The following is a 21924-nucleotide window of genomic DNA, read 5'->3' on the forward strand; positions in this document are numbered from 1 at the left end:
TATGAGTAACATGAATTTGAACGCTAATTTTTTTTTTTTTTTTTTTTTTTTTGAGTAAATTTTGATTCATAAGTCGGAATTTGTAGTGTTGATATATATATATATATATATATAGATAAATAATACCAAACCCACAAACTCATATCTTGTCTTCCCTTTTTTGTGGATTAAAAGTTTGTGAATTCACAAACTCATATATAGTAATCTCCAATTCATAAATAGTAAACCATCCTCCACTATATATAGTAAACCAATCTGCAATACTATTGTGGTTTACTATATATGTTTCTGTTCTTGAATCTGCAAAACAGTTTTAGAGTTTGTGGGGGAGGAGAAGCAAAAAGTTTTTACAGGGTTGAGCTTTTCTGGTTCTTCTTTCTCATTACAAGCAAGGAGGTTTGAGTTCTTCATCTCTACAAACCAATCACTTATGTGAAAGGATTGTGCTGATATTATGATCAACTTCTATATTCCTAGTTTTTTTGCTCTTTACTCTGTTTAAACCCTCTAATTATCATCTGAGAGTGTTGTATTCGATTCTTGTTGTGATCAGGACTCAAACAAAAACTAAACAAGTTTTATATGGTTCGACAATTAGCCTACGTCCACGGACAGATTTACTAATTTCAGAAAGAACAAACAACAAATACAACAGTGGAGGCGGAGACAACACTCTCAACTTAACTCACAGTCACACACACAAAACTCTCTCTGACTTCTACGTCTCTGCTGCTACTTCCTAAACCCATCACATACACTCCTATTTATACACAAAATGGGAGAGCCAAAGTCAAGTTTGGCCACTGCCAACAAGCTTGATGATGGCCAAACTACAAAATCTAGCTCGGTTGAAAACTCATTTCCAAAATCCGTAGCTCGCTTCTTTTTCTTCAGTTTGCAGCCACTATTGTTGACAACTAGGGCTTCCAATCACATGGAGAATCTGAGCCAATATTCAACAATTCTGTGATCAGTTTCTGTGTTCCTAAACTTTTATCTTACAATTACTAGTAACAACACATTTTACTCGGTTTTAAACCCTCTAAGGGTCAAATATATTTAAAATTGCAGCTTTTAAACCGATTCTTGTATGCAATGCAGAGTTCTTGCTGGGCAAAAAGGGTTTGAGACTAAGAAATGGAGGGCCTATGGACTGTGTTTTGTGGGGAATCCGATTGTCCTTCTGGTAAGGCAGAGCCTTGCACCATTGATTTCATGTTTGTGACACGACCTTCTTCGTGTATCAACCACACCATGATTATTTGTTTTGACATATTGCTCGTGGTCGTGTTCTTATTCAATGTCATTCGGAAGAAACCATCAAAGCACTTTCGTGGTGTTACGTGTTTGCAAATGATATCTGCCATTTTCAATGGGGTTTTGGGATTGGTATACTTGATTTTGGGTATTTGGATGTTAGTCGATAAATTAAGGTTGTCCCGGTCTGTTTCACCTCTGCATTGGTGGTTGCTAGTTTTGTTTCAAGGACTAACATGGTTGTCAATGGGCTTAATGATTAGCCTTAGAGGAAAACATTTCCCAAAAGCATCATTGTGGGTTTTGTCAATTCTTGCCTTCTTGTTTACTGCAATTGCTTGTTGTTTGTCCCTTGTCACCGCCATTTTTATCAAAGAAGTGTCAATTAAGGTAGCTTTGGATATACTGTCCTTTTTAGGGGCAAGTTTGTTATTGCTATGCACTTACATGGGTTACAAATATGAAGAAATTGATGAGAATCTATGTACCCCCTTAAACAGTGAGGTCGATGGAAGTAGTAAAACCGAGTCTGTTGTCACCATTACTCCATTTGCGAAAGCTAGGTTTTTCAATAAAATGACCTTTTGGTGGCTGAACCCATTGATGAAAAGGGGGAGGGAGAAAACACTTGAGGATGAAGATATACCCAAATTGCGCAAGGAAGATCAAGCACAAGCTTGTTACTTGCTATTCACAGAGAAATTCAATGAGCAAAAACAACTCAACCCATCATCCCAACCATCGGTTTTGTGGACAATAGTTTCGTGCCGCTGGAAGGAGATATTTATGTCGAGATTGTTCGCACTGCTAACAGTTGTTACTTTATCTACTGGTCCACTTATTCTCAACACCTTCATTGAGGTTGCCGAGGGCAGAGAAAGTTTCAAAAATGAGGGGTAAGTGTTGGCCATCTTACTTTTCTTTTCTAGGAGCATTGAGTCCTTAGCACAAAGGCAATGGTATTTTCGAAGCAGACTTATTGGTCTAAAAGTGAGGTCTTTGCTAACAGCAGCCATTTATAAGAAGCAATTAAGACTATCCAATGCTTCGAAAATGATGCACTCGGCCGGTGAGATAATGAACTATGTTTCCACTGATGCTTATCGGATCGGAGAGTTTCCTTTGTGGTTTCATCAAACTTGGACAACGAGCCTCCAGCTCTTTCTTGCCTTAATAATCCTATTTCGCGCAGTCAAGCTTGCGACAATTGCATCCTTGGTGGTGATAATTCTTACTGTGCTTTGCAATGCCCCGCTTGCAAAATTGCAGCATAAGTTCCAGTCTAAGCTCATGGTGGCCCAAGATGATCGGCTCAAGGCTACTTCAGAGGCGCTGGTGAACATGAAGGTGTTGAAACTCTATGCGTGGGAAAGTCATTTCAAGAATGTCATCGAAAACTTGAGGAAAGTGGAATATAAATGGTTATCGGCAGTTCAAATGCTTAAAGCATACAATGGCTTTCTCTTCTGGGTATCCCCGGTGTTGGTCTCAACTGCCACTTTTGGGGCATGCTATTTTCTCGGAGTGCCTTTGCATGCTAGTAATGTTTTCACATTTGTAGTGACTTTACGACTTGTTCAAGAGCCTGATAGATGTATTCCTGATGTAATTGGGGTTGTTATTCAAGCGAAAGTTGCATTCGCTAGGATTATGAAATTTCTTGAGGCACTTGAGCTAGAGAACACAAATATCAGGCAAAAACGCAACATGGGAATGAAGAGCCAAAGCATTTTCATCAATTCTGCTAGTTTTTCGTGGGAAGAGAGTCCGTTAAAGCCCACGCTTAGAAATATTAATTTAGAGGTTCGAGCTGGTGAAAAGGTGGCTCTATGTGGAGATGTCGGTTCAGGCAAATCGATTCTTCTGGCTGCAATCCTAGGAGAGGTTCCAAATATCCAGGGAACTGTAAATTCTTGCTGCTCACTTCCTCTCATTCATTCATAGCTATTAAGTACACCTCAACTTCACAACCACTGTACTATTTTTATACTAATCCTGCACTGTTCTTTCCCTAAAAGAGGCCATTAGAAAAATAAAACTTAGCAAGGTGTGGAGTTTTATTCTTTCGCTAATTGTTTCCTATTATGTGTCAATTTGTTGTAGTGTAACTCGCTCCCCCTTTCGTTAGATTGGGGGAAATTTTGTTGTCGATGACCAATTTGGATCCATTTGCTCTATTTTACAAATTCATGTATATGGGACTATTGCCTATGTTTCTCAATCAGCATGGATCCAGAGCGGAACAATAAGAGAGAATATTTTACTTGGGTCGGGATTGGATAATGAGAGATACCAGGAAACATTAGAGAAGTGTTCCTTGGTAAAGGACCTTGACTTGCTACCCTACGGTGACCTCACTGAAATCAGCGGTGGTCAGAAGCAGCGGATCCAACTTGCTCGTGCACTATATCAGGATGCTGATATATATCTATTGGATGACCCATTCGGCGCTGTTAATGCACACACTTGTTCGAGCCTATTTAATGTAATGTAATTACTTTTTTTTAGTGTACTGCAATTTTATTCTTGTTGCCCGCAACAATCTTATGGAGAAAATTCATTTCATTATGGCAGGAATATGTTATGGCAGCTCTTTCAACGAAGACGGTCTTACTTGTCACCCGCCAAGTGGATTTTCTTCCTGCATTTGATTCTGTTTTGGTCAGTTTAACTTCTTTGGGTGCTGTCTTTCACACTGTTCTTCATAAAATTAGTTTTTTTTTTCTTCTTTTTCTTCTAATTCTTGCTGCAATTCGACCATCCAACCACGATGACATAGCCTTAAAATTAAGCCAATTTGCTTACTGATCATTTCTATGAAATGGTGACTGACTCCTTTTTAACGGATTTCTTAATTATAGTTCCAAACTTATACTTGTCTACATCTTTAATGAATCCTAGGACCTCAAGACTTTCCTGTTCTTGAAGTACCTCAAAACCTTCATACTTCCATATAACTTTGATGAATGCTTTTAATGGCTGGCTTGCCCAATGCTTTTTTAGTAGTGTTTTTTTAATAATATAAATAAATAATCTTTTTTGTGATAAAGTTGCTGCTAAAAAAGTTAACGTGCTTGGAAAATGCTAGAAAAGTTACTTTTTCTTATTAGGAAAGTCTAGCAAGTATGAAGGCTTATATGGAAATATGAAGGTTTCAGGTACAAAAAAATTGAAGTACCTCAAAACCTTCACACTTTTTTCTAATTGTGAAAGTTTAGGAAGTAGGTTTTGATTGCTGAAAAATGAAGTCATACTTCCATATAACTTTTTTGGATCTGTCACAAGTAAATTTTTTGAGGGAACAGAATTCATTTAGTGTGTATAGCCAAGTGAATATTCTATTTTCTACTAGAGGTTGAGTCCAAAGGGAACTAACTGTATATAACATTGCTAAGTTTCATCACTATTAAGCAATCAGTTGGTAATAATTTCAATTCTTTTGGTTGACAGTTGATGTCGGATGGAGAAATTCTACAAGCAGCTCCTTAGCATCAGTTACTGGCTTCAAGTCGAGAATTTCAAGACCTTGTCAATGCACACAAAGAAACTGCTGGCGCTGAAAGGCTTGAAGAGGTATCTTCTTCTCAGAAGCGTGAAACGTCTACCAAAGAGATCAAAAAAACTCATACTGGTGAGAAATCTAAAGGGGACCAGTTGATTAAACAAGAAGAGAGAGAAGTATGAGGCATCGGTCTTAAGCCTTACATGCAATACTTAAATCAGAACAAAGGCTACTTGCTTTTCTCCGCGACTTCTATCTGCCACCTTGCATTCGTGATTGGTTCAATACTACAAAACTCTTGGATGGCCGCTAATGTTGAAAATCCTAATGTCACCACATTGCGATTGATTGTAGTTTACTTGGTGATTGGATTTACTTCGACACTAATTTTGTATTTTAGATCTCTCTCCATAGTTGCTCTTGGTATGCAATCGTCAAAATCTTTGTTTTCACAGCTACCAAACTCCCTTTTTCGTGTGCCCATGTCATTTTACGACTCTACGCCTTTGGGAAGGATACTGAGTCGGGTAAGCATCTCAAAATGTTAAACTTTTTGTGACTGTGTTTTTTTTTTTTGGCATTGATATTCTTGAAACTAACCCCCTTTCCTCTTCTTTGTTTTCTTATGTTATTTTTTCATTTTTTATGTAGGTTTCAGCCGATTTGAGTATTGTTGATCTTGATGTTCCCTTTAGCTTTGTCTACAGTTTTTCGTCTACCATAAATACCTATGCTAATCTTGCTGTCTTGACTGCTGTTACCTGGCAAGTCCTGTTCATCTCCATACCAATGATTTATTTGACAATTCTCTTGCAGGTAATCTTGGGAGATATAATACCCTTTCTTTTTTTTTTTTTTGATGATTGAGAACTCGGCCTAGGCAGGATCCTTTGAACGAATGACGCTGGGTGTGTAAACTCGAGATTTAGAAGTTAGCCCCTAAGACTATGAGCCAGGCAAACGAGAGAGGAAATCGAACCTCAGACTTCCTAGAAGCCTGTGCCAGCACCTAAGACTATGAACTTGGGTGATCGATTATCCAAGCCTAAAAAGTACGGACACTTCTAAGGAGGTAACGTGTCGTGTCTGACACAATATTGGATACCGACACGACACTCGTTAGACTCTTCCGAACACTTAGATATACATGAAACACATCATAAATTTGAATTGGAATCTAAAGATTAAACAATAACGTGTAAATTTATATCTGTTCTTCATTTTTAAATTTATTATATTTGACTTAAATATTCATATATTTGAGCTATAATAGTTATTTATCTTTGACATATAATAAATATATAAAATTATATATTTTGCACGCGTCTCCTAAGTGTCATGTCTTGCATTTTTTGAAAACTTCTATGTTGGTATATCAATGTCTGTCACGTGTCTGTATTTGTGTTTTTTAGATCTGAGCTACCCCTAGGAGTTAGGAGATATATGACAATTAGATATGAAGTGAAATTTAGCAAAAACACGTGGACAAACAGAGATTTTGGAATTGTTTGGAAATAGGTGAACTCAAATTAGGTAAGTAATTGAGGTGGGGAAGTCCTTGTATATGTGTTTGTAGAAAAGGTAAAAATGTAAAAGCATAGCTTGTCATAGTGATATTTTTCACCAATTCACATGTTATCATTATATTTGACATTATATTTGCTTGAAGTAAGTATGCATCAAATTGGAACTATGTAAGTTTCAACGATTTTGTGACTACAAGGTTCTGGGGAATCCTGTTGGATCCATGGAAAAACATAAAATTAATGTTGCATATAACTTTTTTTTATTTTTATTTTATATAAATCAGATGGTTTGCATTAAATATGATTAAAATGGTAAACTGGCATTGATTATTGACAACAGAGATACTACCTTAGCACCGCGAAAGAATTGATGCGAATCAATGGCACAACAAAGTCTTTCGTGGCAAACCATCTTGCTGAATCCATAGTAGGATTGATGACGATAACAGCTTTTGGGAAGGAGGAATGATTCTTCGTAAAGAATCTTGACGTCATTGATATAAATGCCACCCCATTTTTCCACTGTTTTGCAGCAAATGAGTGGTTGATCGAACGGCTTGGAGTACTTAGTGTAGTTGTTCTCTCCTCATCAGCACTCTGCATGGTTTTGCTTCCTCCTGGAACATTCAGCTCTGGTGGGTGGTACTTTTCTAATTTTTTATTTTTAATTTGGTTTTATATATAGTTATTATTGCTATATCCCAAGCAAATTAGAGTTCATTTGAAAACAAAAAGTTATTTAGGGTATGTTTGGTTACATTTATATTTATGGTTTTCTTTTTAATATTTAAAAAAAAAAATTGAAAATTGGAAACAAAAACTAGTTTGGCATCTATTTTTGTTTTCAAAACTTCACAAATTGTACTAAATTCTTGTTTTAAAATAAGAAGTTAGTTTCACTTGTTTAGAAGGAAAAAAAAAAAAATTCATTCCTTCGTCCTGCTTTCATCGCCTTTGGCCACCACCCATCACTCATCACCCCCACCGGCCACCCCCACCTCTAGCCACCGTCACCAGTGAGGTCCTTTGACAACCACCACCTCCTGCAGCTGGAAACTACCTCTAGCCTCTGCCAACCACTTCCCACAGGCAGCAACCACCTTTGATCACCTTCTCTTAATGAAAATCACCTTTAGCCACCACCTCCTACTAGTGGAAACCTTCTCTTGGCATAAATGTTGCCAAACAACACATTAGGGTACTATTTTATACTTTTATTTTTCAAAAAATTTGCAAACTATTAACCTAAATGAAAACTATTAACTTAAATAAACACGTCTGATAACGGATTTCATTTTCCCCCAAAAAAATGTAAATAATTTTTCAAAATCTACAGTGCTGCTCTTTTCATAAGCTGGAAGTGATGGAACTATAATCCGCTAATGATTCCTGTGTGAGTGATTTTCTGATCACACTGCCCATTTAGTAATCAGCTAAAGAGCACTGGCAGAATAGATGACTTCAGCTAACCTGTAACAAAAAAAGAAGGCTCTGGTGGTGGTTCTTCCACCTAGGGGCACTCCGACGATCAAGTGAGTATATCTCTCAAAGATAATCAAGTGCTAAACTCACTGCTCAAAGCATAAATTGCGTACCTTAGACCCACGGGGGTGCCTCTCTTTTATAGTTAACTCAATCCTAGTCTCACTAGAAGTCTGACTTCTATGGACTCCAATTCAATACTTACTTTGGACTCCTCAAGAGATAAAGATAAACTCCCTAAGAGCTTTATCCTCATCTTAACTAAGTCTCCTCTTCATTCTAGGACTCTTGTCCCTTATCCGTTTATCTCGGATTCCGATATCTTCGGAGATAACCTCGGCATAATGACCAGGACACGTGGTACCTCGGCTGACACATCGGCGTCACCTTGCCACATGTTGGTACTCAGAAAATATATCCCCACCACTGCCCCCTAGGTTCTATTACCTTGGCATTTTGAGGTGATGGAACCTATATCGGTACTTCTTCCTGTACATCGGCACAAGAACCCCTCAGCCGAGATCATTCATTTCAGGCCGACATGTTTTCTTCAGAGAACAAGAATTCCAATGAACTCTTTCACGTGTGTGAGCTGTCACGCATCATTTACTCAACCGTTTCATTCATGCATCTCCACTTCATTGGATCGTGCCCATGACAAGCTTGCAAGCCGTCTTGCATCTCTGTAACGCCCTCAAAATAACAACATAAAACCCATCAGATAAGACACGCATTTACATATAAACTACCCACAATCTTTTATTCATTAGAGTTCCATTACATGGGTATTACATGTTAACATCAACACAAAATGCCCTACGGGCTTACAGCTTTCCAAGTTAACACTTGGTTACAACAAAGAGTACTAACTCGTTTACACATAAAGCCCTTGGCTTGAAGTTACATGTAATACATCAAAAGTAAAACAACAAAACATGTCCGCCTCTGGCCTCCCAAGCTATGTCCTTGGAGGTGGCATGCTTCCTGCACCTGAAAATGATATTCCCATATAGGGTGAGCCACAGCCCAGTAGAAATACACTAAACCAACCATGAACAATGACTAAAAGATTAGCAATTGATAGATGGCCAACACTGATACAATCACATAAATCATATATTTATGTCAAACGACTTACAAGTCCCAGTTACTTTCATTTCCCCTTTTTCAATAGATAGGCATATGAGCACTACCCACATGCTCAACAGATATATATAACAACAATATCCACATTCTCAGATAAGCAAATAAGCTATATCCACATTCTACAACAGATATGTATAACAACAATATCCACAGATAAGCATAAAAGCTATATCCACACATCACAAAGATAAGCATATAAGCTCTATCTTCACTTCTTTAGACAAGCATATGAGCTGTATCTACGGAGTTCATCCCCTATCTTCTCCCAACACTATCCGGTTTAGAGGTACATCCCCTATCTTCCCCTAAACCGCGGAGTACATCCCCTTTCTCCTCCTCTACACATAACGTATACAAACACAATGGTTCTATATACAATCACTCAATACATATAATTAATGCATTCTATCAACCGTCAATTTCCATGACACATTTCATTGATTAGTTTCAGTTTGCCTAATCATCATGCATTGTCTACAACAATCACGACTATCCTCCACCGATAGCCCAAAGCAGTTATTTCTAAACAGAAAATAAATGCACAAATGGATATTCAATCAACATTTCATTTCCTCATTCTTCTCAATTAATTATCCCAATTAATTAAACAATGTAATTAGGTCAATTCCCATAATTTACATTTCAACCCTTAGGTCCCATTTTCATCAATGATTTAACATTTATACCATTTCTCTACGCCAAACATGCATTTAGGTTTATTATGAATAAAACCCCAACTTTTGTAAATTTGCAAAAAAGCCCCGAACTTTCACAAAATTACCAAACCAAGCCCAACATCTCAAAATACCAAAATTTAAAGACAAAATCCATAGAGAGGAGTAGGATATCCCTACCTCGAAGTTTTAGCCCAAAAGGAGATGAAGACTCCAAGATCAACTTGCTCCAAATCCAAACTTTTTCAGATTAAATCGAAGCCCTCAACGCCCTCTATCTTTTTAACAAAGGCCTTAGGCTAGATTCACACCCTAGGGAGATCAAATCTTAGAGAGAGTGCAAGTTTAGAGAGAGAGAGGCTCGGATTTAGGTTTTGCTCAAAGAAAAGAGGTGAAAAAGTGATGTTTAAGACGCTGCTGTCCGCTGATATAAAACACGCTCGCTCGAGCGAAGGCTTGGTCGCTCGAGCGACCAGACACAGAAAACTCTCGCTCGAACCAAGAAGTTCTCGATCGAGCGAAGAAAAACCCAGACCGCTCGAGCCACGAAAAGCTCGCTCGAGCCAAGAAAGATAGCTCTCAGGTCCAGAACCAGGTGCAACCGCTCACTCGAGCGAGCCACTCTGGCTCGACCCACCAAACACGAACCCCACTCTCGCTCGAGCGACCAACTCCTCGCTCGAGCGAAGGTCCAAAATTCTGGGCAGCAACACTAGGCTCCCGAACACAACCAACCTGTAACAAACCTGCCCAACACATCCTATAACTCAATGTATGAAGAAAAAAGGAATGTAAACACGATAATAACCAACTACCAACATCCACGAACACATGTCCGGATCACTGTTCAACAAGGGTAAACCCGGGATCGCTATAATCTCTGGGCGCCGTCTGACGTATGCGTTGTTCCAGGCGCATTTAATGCTCCGTTTTGCCGCTATTTCAAATTTTTGACAAAACCTTTCCCCCTCTTTTCGTTTTTTCACTTTTGCGTTCGATTTCTCTTCGCTTTTTCTCTCTCTAGCTCTTGAATACGCCATTGCTCCAGTCCTCAAGCTCTGAAACTACCTTCCTTTCTCCCTTCCTGTGAAGCTTTCGTCGTTTTTGTTACATCTGTAACTGTCGTTTGACTTCGGCAATCTTCATACCGGCTTCACTATTTTCTGGTAAGCCACTGTCCCTTTCGTTTTCAATTCTTTTGATATTCTTCATTACTTGTTGCCATTATTGTTCCAAATCTTGCGAATCACATATCTGAACATATTTATTCAAATGGTTTTGATCTTGCCCATATCTTGAATACATATTGTTCACCACTTTCTTGCACTCTTGTTACTATTCTTGACCATTTATTTCTCGTATTCTTTATGCTCTTGATAGCCCATCCCTGTTCTTGATTCTAAAGCACGTCTTTGCCTTTCTGTCTTCCAGATCCGTGCCTTCAACCCTTGCTTTCATAGACCTAGGTTTGGGATTTGTTGTGCAGAACCCATAATTTAGGAAAAAATTGAAACTAGTACTTTACCTAGATTTTTGCCGAGGTCTTATTAACCCTCTCAACACATTTTTTCTCTGAAATCCAACCCCTCTAATTTAGGCCGATATCATAGGTACGTGGAGACATAGGGTAGATACCCCGACCAAACTTGAGTACTTTAGGCAAGAGTTCTCTATCCCTGCCGATGTCCATCTGAGGCTGGCTGGAGATAACGACTCCATCATGCCCACAGATGATTCGATGCCCTTTCCCATTGTAGCTTTCACTGAGTGCGGACTCCGGCTCCCACTCAACATCCTTTTTCGTGAGATTCTTCACTATTATAAGTTGAATCCCATGCAATTGGCAATCAATTCCTACCGAGTGATCAATGGCATCATAGCCTTAGCTAAATAGGAAAATGCTAGGATCACCCTAGCCGATATCCAGTACTGCTATACCATGTGTGCCCTTAATTTGAAAGAAAAATGCTACATTTATTACCTTAAGCCGAGGTCTACCGAATTCAAAATTGTAGCCGACCTCCCAGACTCCAACAAGGGGGCTGGGGATGACTATTTCATTACCTCGGGAAATTGGGAGTTTGCTCCAGATGAGGACATCCATCTCTATCCTCTTCCTCGATCAGTTTTAGAGGGCAAGGGTAAGAGCCCAGTATTCAGCTTTGCTTGTTTTCTTTTAAAGTCTTAAATACTTTGTCTGTTTCCGACGTCTGTTCTTCTTGTAGCTGTTCGTAAGCCACCAAAAAACTTTCGCCAATCCTTTGTTCCCAGCAAGGATTTGAAGAAACTTCTAAACTTGCCAGTCCATAAAAGGAAAGCGTCTGTGCTTTTCAATTTTATTCCAACATATAAGTCAACTTTGCCCGACGTTCCCAAAAGGAAGTAGAAAAACCTGTCTCCACCCTCTGCTACAACTCCATTGACTGCATCCACATCACGAACAGATCAAGGATCAACATCCGATCCAGCTGATCAGCCATCAACTTCGGCTCCGTACCTGGTCCCAATATTAGAACGAAAACGTTGGCGACGACTCGTGCTTACTGTCGAGATGGGTCGCCCAAAACCAGTTGCAAAAGACCTTTTAGCCAGCCTCCCTTCTGATGTTGAAACTCAGCCAACACAAACCATGCCCCCACTGAAGCCGAAAAGAGTTAAAAAAGCTCTGCCAAAGGCTAAAGTAACTCAGGTTGAATCTGAGGATACTTTACCAATTTCCAAGCTGACTGAGAGTGACAAATCTCAACCCTCTACTGGGAAGAGGCACTCTGAAACCCAGCCATCAGAATCTCAAAAATCAAAGAAGCCGAGGTCATCCTCTGCAACGACCTCGGGGTCCAAAATACCAGACGTCCCCTGGGCACCTGAAATTACTTTAGAAGATAAGCCTGTTATGGCTAGTGATAGCGCTGATGACATCAATGTCGGCGTTGCCCTCAGCACTGCTCTACTTCTTCCAGGCGATCTTGACAGGAACGCCAAAATGAGCGAGTATGAGAACTATGCTTTCATGCTTCAACGTTCTATTCAAGTAAGTGTCTTCACTTGGTAACTTGTCTTTCTTTCTCCTTTTCATACTTGTAAAATTTTTCAAATAACTTTTGCCTTGTGTTTTTTCAGGCCATTCAGCATGCCCATTCTCTCTCTATGCAAGCCTTTGAAAATCATGAGAAATTGATCGACATGAAGAGGGAGTTTTCTGCCCTTCAAAAGGCCAATAAAAACCTTCAATCAAAAATGAAGAAGTTAGAGGATCAGGCTGAGGCTGCTATCAAAGCCTAGACTGAGGCCGAAGAGAAGGCCGATTCTGCTGAGGCCATAAGGAAGGTTGCTGAGTCCCAGAGAAAAGAGGCCGAAGAGAAAATGGCCCAGGCCAAAAAGGAGCTTCAGGAGGCCCTGGCCACCAAAGATGCCGAAATCAAAGAAGCTGATGAAAAGGCATACACTCAAGGCATGGCCGACGTTACTGAGGCTTATGAACTTCAAGTGAAGCAGGCATGCAACAAGAGTTTCACCCTTGGTTGGATGTCTCTTCTGAAAAAACTCAATGTCCTTGATGATTCGCCTCTGAGGAATGCCGATGATATTCCTCTTCCATTCCCTCCACCTCCTCCACCAGCTCAGTCCGATGAAGATTCAGAATCTGAAGATGAGGAAGAGGATGATGCCTTGGTGAGAAAAGCCAAGGAGGCTACTGCGTCCAAGTCCCCTCCTCAAAATGAGCAAGTCCTAGAGTTAACTCAAGATGAGGAGGTTGAGGAGGTTCCCCAGGATGTGATTCCTCCAAAGGTATCATCGGATTCACTTCTTGCTGATAATAGTATTGATGAGACCCTTGCCCAAATTGATGCCGAGATTGCGACGGAGAAGGCGGCCGAGGTATCTTCTCAGCAGTCCTCTGACGTCCAAACCCAGCCTGCTGCCGATGTTGGGGAATCTTAGTTTTGATGTCATGTCTTTTCTTTTCTTGTCTTTTGTACTCTTATACTTCTTTGTTTCTTTAGACGATGTAAGTTTTGCATATGGCCGATGTGCCTTTTTGTGAATGCTAACTCAACTTTCTTTTTCTGAATGCTTGTATCTTTGTCTTCTTCTAACTGTTCTTGCATGATTCTATACTTTAGAATATTTTGCATGTCTTGTGTACTCTTTCTTTTTTGTGCAATCTTCTCGGGGTGACACACCTCGGTTATGCCACCTGACGATTTACCTCGGCAAGTACTTGTCCTGTAAATTGCTTACAAATTTCAATAAGGATTAACATATACTGTTTTAATTTCTATTTTGTAAACTTTTCTTAACTTGTAACAAGTACCAAACAATGATTTTGGTTTAGCTTCAACTTGTAAATTGCTACAAATTTCAACAAGTGAAGATAAACAATAATCTCGGATTAACTTCAACTTGTAAATTGCTACAAATTTCAACAAGCGTTAAGCATTACTTCGGTTTAACTTCAACTTGTAAATTGCTACAAATTTCAACAAGTGAAGATAAACAATAATCTTGGCTTAACTTCAACTTGTAAATTGCTACAAATTTCAACAAGCGTTAAGCACTACTTCGGTTTAACTTCAACTTGTAAATTGCTACAAATTTCAATAAGTGAAGATAAACAATAATCTCGGCTTAACTTCAACTTGTAAATTGCTACAAATTTCAACAAGTGAAGATAAACAATAATCTCGGCTTAACTTCAACTTGTAAATTATTACAAATTTCAACAAGCGTTAAGCATTACTTCGGTTTAACTTCAACATGTAAATTGCTACAAATTTCAACAAGTGAAGATAAATAATAATCTCGGCTTAACTTCAACTTGTAAATTGCTACAAATTTCAACAAGCGTTAAGTACTACTTCGGTTTAACTTCAACTTGTAAATTGCTACAAATTTCAACAAGTGAAGATAAACAATAATCTCGGTTTAACTTCAACTTGTAAATTGCTACAAATTTCAACAAGCGTTAAGCATTACTTCGGTTTAACTTCAACTTGTAAATTGCTACAAATTTCAACAAGTGAAGATAAACAATAATTTCAGCTTAACTTCAACTTGTAAATTGCTACAAATTTCAACAAGCGTTAAGCACTACATCGGTTTAACTTCAACTTGTAAATTGCTACAAATTTCAACAAGTGAAGATAAACAATAATCTCAGCTTAACTTCAACTTGTAAATTGCTACAAATTTCAACAAGCGTTAAGCATTACTTCGGTTTAACTTCAACTTGTAAATTGCTACAAATTTCAACAGGTGAAGATAAACAATAATCTCGGCTTAACCAATTTTTATTGACTCAATTGCATATTTTTTTTAAAAAAATTTACACACGCATCGCATGTGCCTTAACCGCTAGTATTTATTTATTTATTCTTGTGAACTCCTGTTAATTTTCAAGTTTTGCTTGTAAAAATTCTTTGACTGAAATATGAATTTCTGTGTGGTTCAAAATTGAGTTCAAATTTTATTCTTTGGGTTTCGTTTGTTACAAATCTATGAAATAAGAATGGATTTCTATGAAATAGATATGTTATGTTATTATTTGGCTTTATATATTTGGTAGTTTAGCATTATTAGTCCTATTTTGTTCTTAGTTAGTTAATTTTAAATTTTAAGTTGTTATGGGATAGTTTAAATTTTTCATTATGTGTACATACTTTTAGTCCTATTTTTCATCCTTTTTGGCCTAGCAATAAATAAATAAATAAAACTTCAATTTACACCTATCAAATGAATTTCAATTTATTTTATTAGTTGAGCTTTATAGCCATGGCAGGATAGGCTAGATTCACGCTAATTGGTAGGCTCCTGTTGATTGGTAGGCTCCAATTCTCTTTAATTGTCTCTCTTTCTATTTCTAGTAGTTCTCTGATTTTACATATGGTGTACTCACTTTACTAAGATCTTTAAGTTATTAGGAAGACAAATTTTATGTAAAACATTTATGATTCAGGAAGATCTTTAAGTTATCACGAAACTTGGCACACACGACCACCTAGGCACGAGAGACTTGTGGGAGAAGACGGGACTCGAATCGGATTCTCGGTTTGGGAGTTACAGCCGGATTTTACTTTAGACAAGTTTCTTAAAAAACTTAGAATTCGAGGTGTTAACGCCCCAAAATCACCAAACAGCGTCGGAGTAGCATGGAACTTGGCACACACGATCGCCTAGGTACGAGAGACTCGTGGGAGAAGACGAGACTCGAATCGGATTCCCGGTTTGAGAGTTAGAGCTGGATTTCACTTTAGATATCTCCGATGTTCCTTATCGGAAACAACACCATCTTTGACATTATTTTCATAGGCGATAAGTTCGTTCAGTCTCTCTTTCTCATATTCCCTTTCCTTTCGCTCTATTGGGTAATCTTCTCTAACTCTCATTTTCTGTTCCATGGCTTTAAGTCGTTGATTAAATTATTTAATTATTGTCATTACATTTTGTGTTTATTTGTATCATTAGAGATCCCGATTGGTGATTCTACGATTTTTAGTGATTTGTTAGTCATTTTATGATAATAGTTATGAAACTTTGTTGCTTGATTACGATATTTATGGTTTATAAAAAATTTGTATATTTTCACTACATTAATTAGTTGTGTTGTTACGCATTTTGTGATTGATGTTATGGAATTTTATGGGTTGGTTATGACATTTGTAATTTGTAAAAATTTTGATTATTTTTATTATGTCAATTAGTGGTGCAGTTACACATTTTGTAGTTGATGTTATTTAATTTTGTTAGTTGGTTATGACATTTGTGGTTTTTAAAAATTTTAGATGTTTTTGTTACACCAATTAGAGCATAGTTACATAATTTTTGGTTAATGTTATGAAATTTTGAAAATTAGTTACGACATTGGTGATTTTCTATAATTTTAAACAATTTTGTTACGCCAATTAGTGATGCAGTTATGTATTTTGTATTTTATATCACAAATCTTTGTGACTTGATTACAATATTTATAGTTTCTAAAATTTTAAATATTTTTATTATGCCAATTAATAGTGTGATTATACATTTTGTAGTTGATGAGTAAAATACTTTTTTTAGCAAGCTACATGCCTCAATGTATGTCTCTCTCTCTCTCTCTCTCTCTCTCTCTCTGCAACTTGTTTCTCTCCCTTTCTCCATCTCCATTCTATGAAACCCCAGACCGAAATCCCCTTCTTTGAAACTGCCCCTTTCACCTTTGTTTTTCATGTTTGTTTGATTTGGTAGTTGTTTTGATTCCATATATATAGATATATACTTCAAATTTGGCTCGGGTTTGTGAAATCTAATGTGTAGTTAATTGACTTTTGTACTCATCTAACTGATATGAGATAGTAATTTCTTATTTATTTGTTAAAATCTGTTTATGTTTATAATTTTTTGTTTCTTCTTATGTTATACTTCTAATATTGGTGGTTTTGGGTTATGGTTGAATGTAATATTCCCCTTATGGATTAATAGTTGCATATTTTACCTCTGCATTTGAGGATTTTTATTTGATTGATATACAATTCTTCTCATGATTGGATGCTGTTGGTGCATTATCTATGCACATATTATTTTAATATTAATTTTATATTTGTTTTGTTTTGTTTAGAATCACAAAGCAGTGGGAAGACAAAGGTTGGAATCAATGGTATGTTTGTTGATGGTTTCTGTCATGTTTCAGTTGTTCTTCAACCAACATCCCGTAGTATTCCTTGTTTCAGTTGTTTATTGACTATGTATGTAATTTATTTTCCTTCAATAAAATATTTGATCTTGTAAGTAGTTGTTGGTGCATGATCCGTAGCATCCTTTCTAGATTAAGAAGTTATTTTGACTAACAAAACTGAACTAACTCAAATTGCTTACTTTTTCAGGTTTTGGTCGGATTGGAAGATTGGTATTATGGATAGCAACATCTAGGGATGACATGGATGTTGTAGCTGTCAATGATCCTTTTGTTGATGCTAAGTACATGGTAAGAAATTGTGCTTTGCTTCTATTTTCTTTGGGTTCCTCCCTAGACATCTTGAATTGTTTTAGATGTAGTGTATTTTCAGTAGTAACATAATCTCCTTCCAATTGTTGGGCTGTAAGTTGAACTTAGCAGTTCTTGGCAAGCTCAGGTTGCTAAAAGATAATTGTAGCTCATTTGATGACCCAAGTTTGAATCTGACTTGTACATGCAGTTCTTGGTGTACGATCCCAAGCATCCTTGCTAGATTAAGAAGTTTTTTTGAATAACAAAACTGAAACTCAAATTGCAAACCTCACTATCTTAAATTGCTAATTTTTTTTTGAAAATAATACTTTCAGTTCAGGAGCTTGAACTTGGTGTTATTTTTAGTCAACTTCAAGGTAGCTGATTGACCTTGAACAACATAAACTTGGCTAAACTCAAATAGTTTTTTATCTCAGCCGCAATATTGTGGAATGTAATTGCTGCTACCGAGTTAGGTTAATGTTATGTTTGCTTAATATTTGTTGATTACATTGCAAGATCTTGGAATTGGGTTAAGTACCCCGAGGGAGTTGGGGCAGCTTTTACACTTTACAAGTTATAAAAAGTCTACAAGAGATTGAAAGAAAATTCACTTGCATGTATTTTGGATTTTTCACAGCTAGAGAAAACCATGGACTCCCTTACTTTTCTTCAGGATGGTGGGAAGTAGGTTTTAAGGATACCATTCTGGCGCAACATGTGGGCATATTTAGCATTGTAATTGGAAAGGCGGTTGACTTGAGGATTTGGTGGGACAAATACCAGTTACCGCTTTTCAAAAATTTTGATCCTATGTCTACAAATTATTTTTCTGTGAAATCTTCTGAATGGTTAAAATGAGGAGATAGGATGTGACAGGATGTTAATGTTATGCAAACTATGCCAGCTTCACCTTATCCTGAGTCATGAGGTGTCTCCTTGTAATTTTGAGGTGTTTTCCAGAACTTAATGGAAAGCTCACAGGAATGGCCTTCCGAGTCCCAACTCCTAATGTTGCTGTTGTGGACTTAACTTGTCGACTTGAGAATAGTGCTTCTTATGAAGATGTTAAAGCAGCCATAAAGTATGTTTGCCATTTTTTGTTTTCTTATCCACCTTGCATATACAATCTCTCTCTCTCTCTCTCTCTCTCTCTCTCTCTCTCTCTCTCTCTCATGATTGATTGATGTGAGGTTCCTAGGCATGAATTAACATCATATTGGTAAGTACTAAATCACCTTTGACATACCAAAAAAAACAAAAAAAACTAAGGCACCCTTGATATTTCAATTATAGGTATGCTTCAGAGGGGTCGCTGAAAGGCATTCTCGGGTACACAGATTGAGGAGGTTGTCTCCAATGACTTTGTTGGTGACTCAAGGTTAACTTTGTTGTCTCTCTCTCATTTTTATATCTTGATAAAACTATTGTCATTAAGAATTTAAATATCCCGCACAATATCTTCTGAATGTAGATGTGTTTTTAAATTCTTGAATGGAAAAAATTCTTGGCCTTCCACCAGCAGCTATATCATATTGGTTTCCCATCTATAGCTTATGTGCTGATGTTACACTTTTCAATTAAAGAAACTTTCTCAATTGGTTTGGAAGTATGGGGGCAGAAGCAGGAACGTTTTGGCTGTTATCACGTGGTTTTCTGGGCCTTTTTCTTTTCTTTTTTTTAAAATCTCCTTTGTTATGGAAATTTGTTTCACTGCATCTAGTTTGTTCATATTCTTTACCGGTGAATGACCCTAAAGCTGAAGTGCCCTGATTCGGGGTTTTTTTTTTTTATTTTTTATATCCTTGATGTTCCGATGACTTTCTCCTTTACTATTTGATTTACATTTTTGGGGCATATTTTATCTCAGGTCAAGTATATTTGATGCCAAGGCTGGGATGGGACTGAATGCATCTTTCATGGAGCTTGTTTCATGGTACGACAATGAGTGGGGTTACAGGTACAGCTTCTCTCTCTCTCTGTGCACCGACACCTAGTGGTGATTCATTTGGTCTTTATTGCAGCAACCGAGTGTTGGACCTGATAGAGCACATGGCATTGGTGGCTGCCAGCAACTAAGTGGTCTGGGAGGAGGAGACTGCTGTTTCATTTTTTGGAGCCTGCATTGATTTTAGTTAAAAGTAGTTTATAAATTTCATAGTCATTTTTGTGTTTAATTGGTCTTTGTTATCATCATCATATCATTTGAGCCTTTCTATTGAGTTTCATAACGGGACCTAAAAATAATGAAGATTCCACACGACTATGAACTCACTTTAGTAATACATATATATGATTTGTTTGTGCCGTGTGTTTATCTCGGGTCACCATAAGAACATGTGGGAAAGAATTTTTATTTTAAAAATAAGGGTAAATTACAAATATACCATCTAAGGTTTGTTTAAGACACATTGTTTGTGATTTGGCATATATTTTTTTATTAGAATTTTTTATTTAACAAAATTAACTAAAAAATAAAAATCATAATTATTCTCTTATACAATAATAAAATTATTTAAATTATTAATTTAAATATATTTTTAATATCGTTAAAAATTGTTAATTAATTTTTATTATTTATTAATAAAATAAACGATTTATTATGAAATTAAAAATTTTAATTAGTAAAATATAATTTTCAAAATTATAAGAGGTGATTTGTATTTCAATTAAATTTTAAGAATGCATGTATAATTTACCTTAAAAATAATGAGTGACCCCACTTTGGGAGCTTCTAAATATGCCTCTTATTTTTCTCCACATCCACCTTTGCGAAAGCATATCTCACCCCGGGTAGAAAGCAAGAGTGTAGAGAGAAAGTAGTCACGGTCTAATACTGTTTTGTAAAACTTCTTATAAGATAAAAATTGATAATAATTAGGAGACAGAGACAGCCCAAGTGGTAAAGGCCCTCTTTACCAGACACAAGGTGTGGGTTTTGAGTATCATCTCCCCTCTCCTAGATTAGGTTATATATTTGTGTTGTATATACTAAAACCTTCTCCAAATATATATATATATATATATACATATATTGATAATTAGAAAGCAGAGACTAAAATAAAGTATCCATTTCTTTCTCAATATATTATTTTTCAGTTTATAATTAACCCCATAAATTGCACCAAACAGAGCTGCATGTACCCTAGCATTTATTTCATTAAAAAATTCATATAATCAAAATCAATAATCCCATCACTGAAAAAGAATACCAACACCACCCAGTATTGTCCCTCTTTTGTATTTCAACAAATTTCTGGTTTGAACATAAAATAGATTTAATCATGGGGTAAAACAACTCAGAATCATACTAAATCGGACACACTTCATCATATCATACACCACAACATCAACATTTCTAGCTCCAGTCATTCAACTGACCTTTTTGAATGATGCCATCCTCGTATTCAACAAATTCCTCAATGAGATATGGCCCAACACCTTCTGCATCGTAGTTTGATAGTGTAGGTCCACCATCTGTAACAACAGTCGACATTAAAAATGTTAGTGATGTCAACATCACCTTGTGCTGTACTCCATAGAGAGGAAAGAATACCCATGGCCTTAACATTATATGGTTATTTTAATTACCCTTTAAAAAACCATTTCAAGATGTCGACCAAATTCAGTACTTTACACAACAATTCCAATGTTTAGAAAAAAGTTGTAAAACTATATTTTGATTAGAATCCAATTGATAGGGAAGCTAGACCACAAGTATCGTTCCTATCGTAAGTTCCCTCTTTGGAAAGGCTGCACTGGACTAGAGATATAGATCAGGGAAGAAATGCGAGGCGCACATGTGCACACAGACAGGGATCAGCTCCTATTTCCTAGCCACTTATGGACCTATGTATGTAGGAGTGCGCCAGCATGGGGCCAGTGGTTCAAGGAGATATTATTCATCAGTCAGGTGGATGTGAGCAGATGAAAACAATTAGAATAGGCACCAAATGCATACAGAAATGTATGGCAGCTTTGGGCATTACAAGTTATTGCTTCATATCTTACCCTTGCAAATTCCAGTAGTTGAGACCAACTGTCCCTAATCCATGGGATGAGTTATGTATTAAAACATATCCTGATTTTTTAAAAAAAATAGGGAAGGAAGAATATGATAATCTTGGTTTTCGCATTTATTATGTTATAAGACTGATAGTAGATCGGTGTCTAGAAGCAAAAGCGAAAAAACAAATAAAAAATCAAATTTCCAACTCACAATATGGTCAAAAATGTTGTGATAAAATTTTAAAAGAAAATTGAAAAATTGGTTGTAATACATTTCTTAAAAGGAAAGGATTTTTCAAAAAACGTAGAAAATATAAATGGAAACCTTGGAAGAAGAACAAAACTTTTTCAAAAAAGAAAAAGTAT

General features: G+C 36.9%; 1 long non-coding RNA gene and 1 pseudogene across 3 annotated transcripts; both read left to right on the forward strand.

Annotated features, from left to right (window-relative positions):
* Positions 1 to 138: 138 nt before the first annotated feature.
* LOC145791033 (ABC transporter C family member 10-like) lies at positions 139 to 6405 on the forward strand (annotated as a pseudogene). Its single transcript, XR_014330659.1, has 5 exons — positions 139 to 3166; positions 3441 to 3742; positions 3832 to 3918; positions 4708 to 5286; positions 5411 to 6405. The product of XR_014330659.1 is annotated as an ABC transporter C family member 10-like (transcript).
* Positions 6406 to 17446: 11041 nt separating this feature from the next.
* On the forward strand, positions 17447 to 19934 carry LOC145791034 (uncharacterized). 2 transcript variants are annotated; one of them, XR_014330660.1, is made up of 4 exons: positions 17447 to 17547; positions 18847 to 18931; positions 19421 to 19486; positions 19575 to 19934. It is a non-coding gene; the product is annotated as an uncharacterized LOC145791034 (long non-coding RNA). The 2 variants fall into 2 exon arrangements; XR_014330661.1 differs by having other exon boundaries at positions 19421 to 19510; positions 19575 to 19703.
* The last annotated feature ends 1990 nt before the right edge of the window (positions 19935 to 21924 follow it).

The sequence above is a fragment of the Camellia sinensis genome, chromosome 5, assembly GCF_055761805.1.
Source record: "Camellia sinensis isolate YWXY chromosome 5, ASM5576180v1, whole genome shotgun sequence".
Taxonomy (NCBI): domain Eukaryota; kingdom Viridiplantae; phylum Streptophyta; class Magnoliopsida; order Ericales; family Theaceae; genus Camellia; species Camellia sinensis.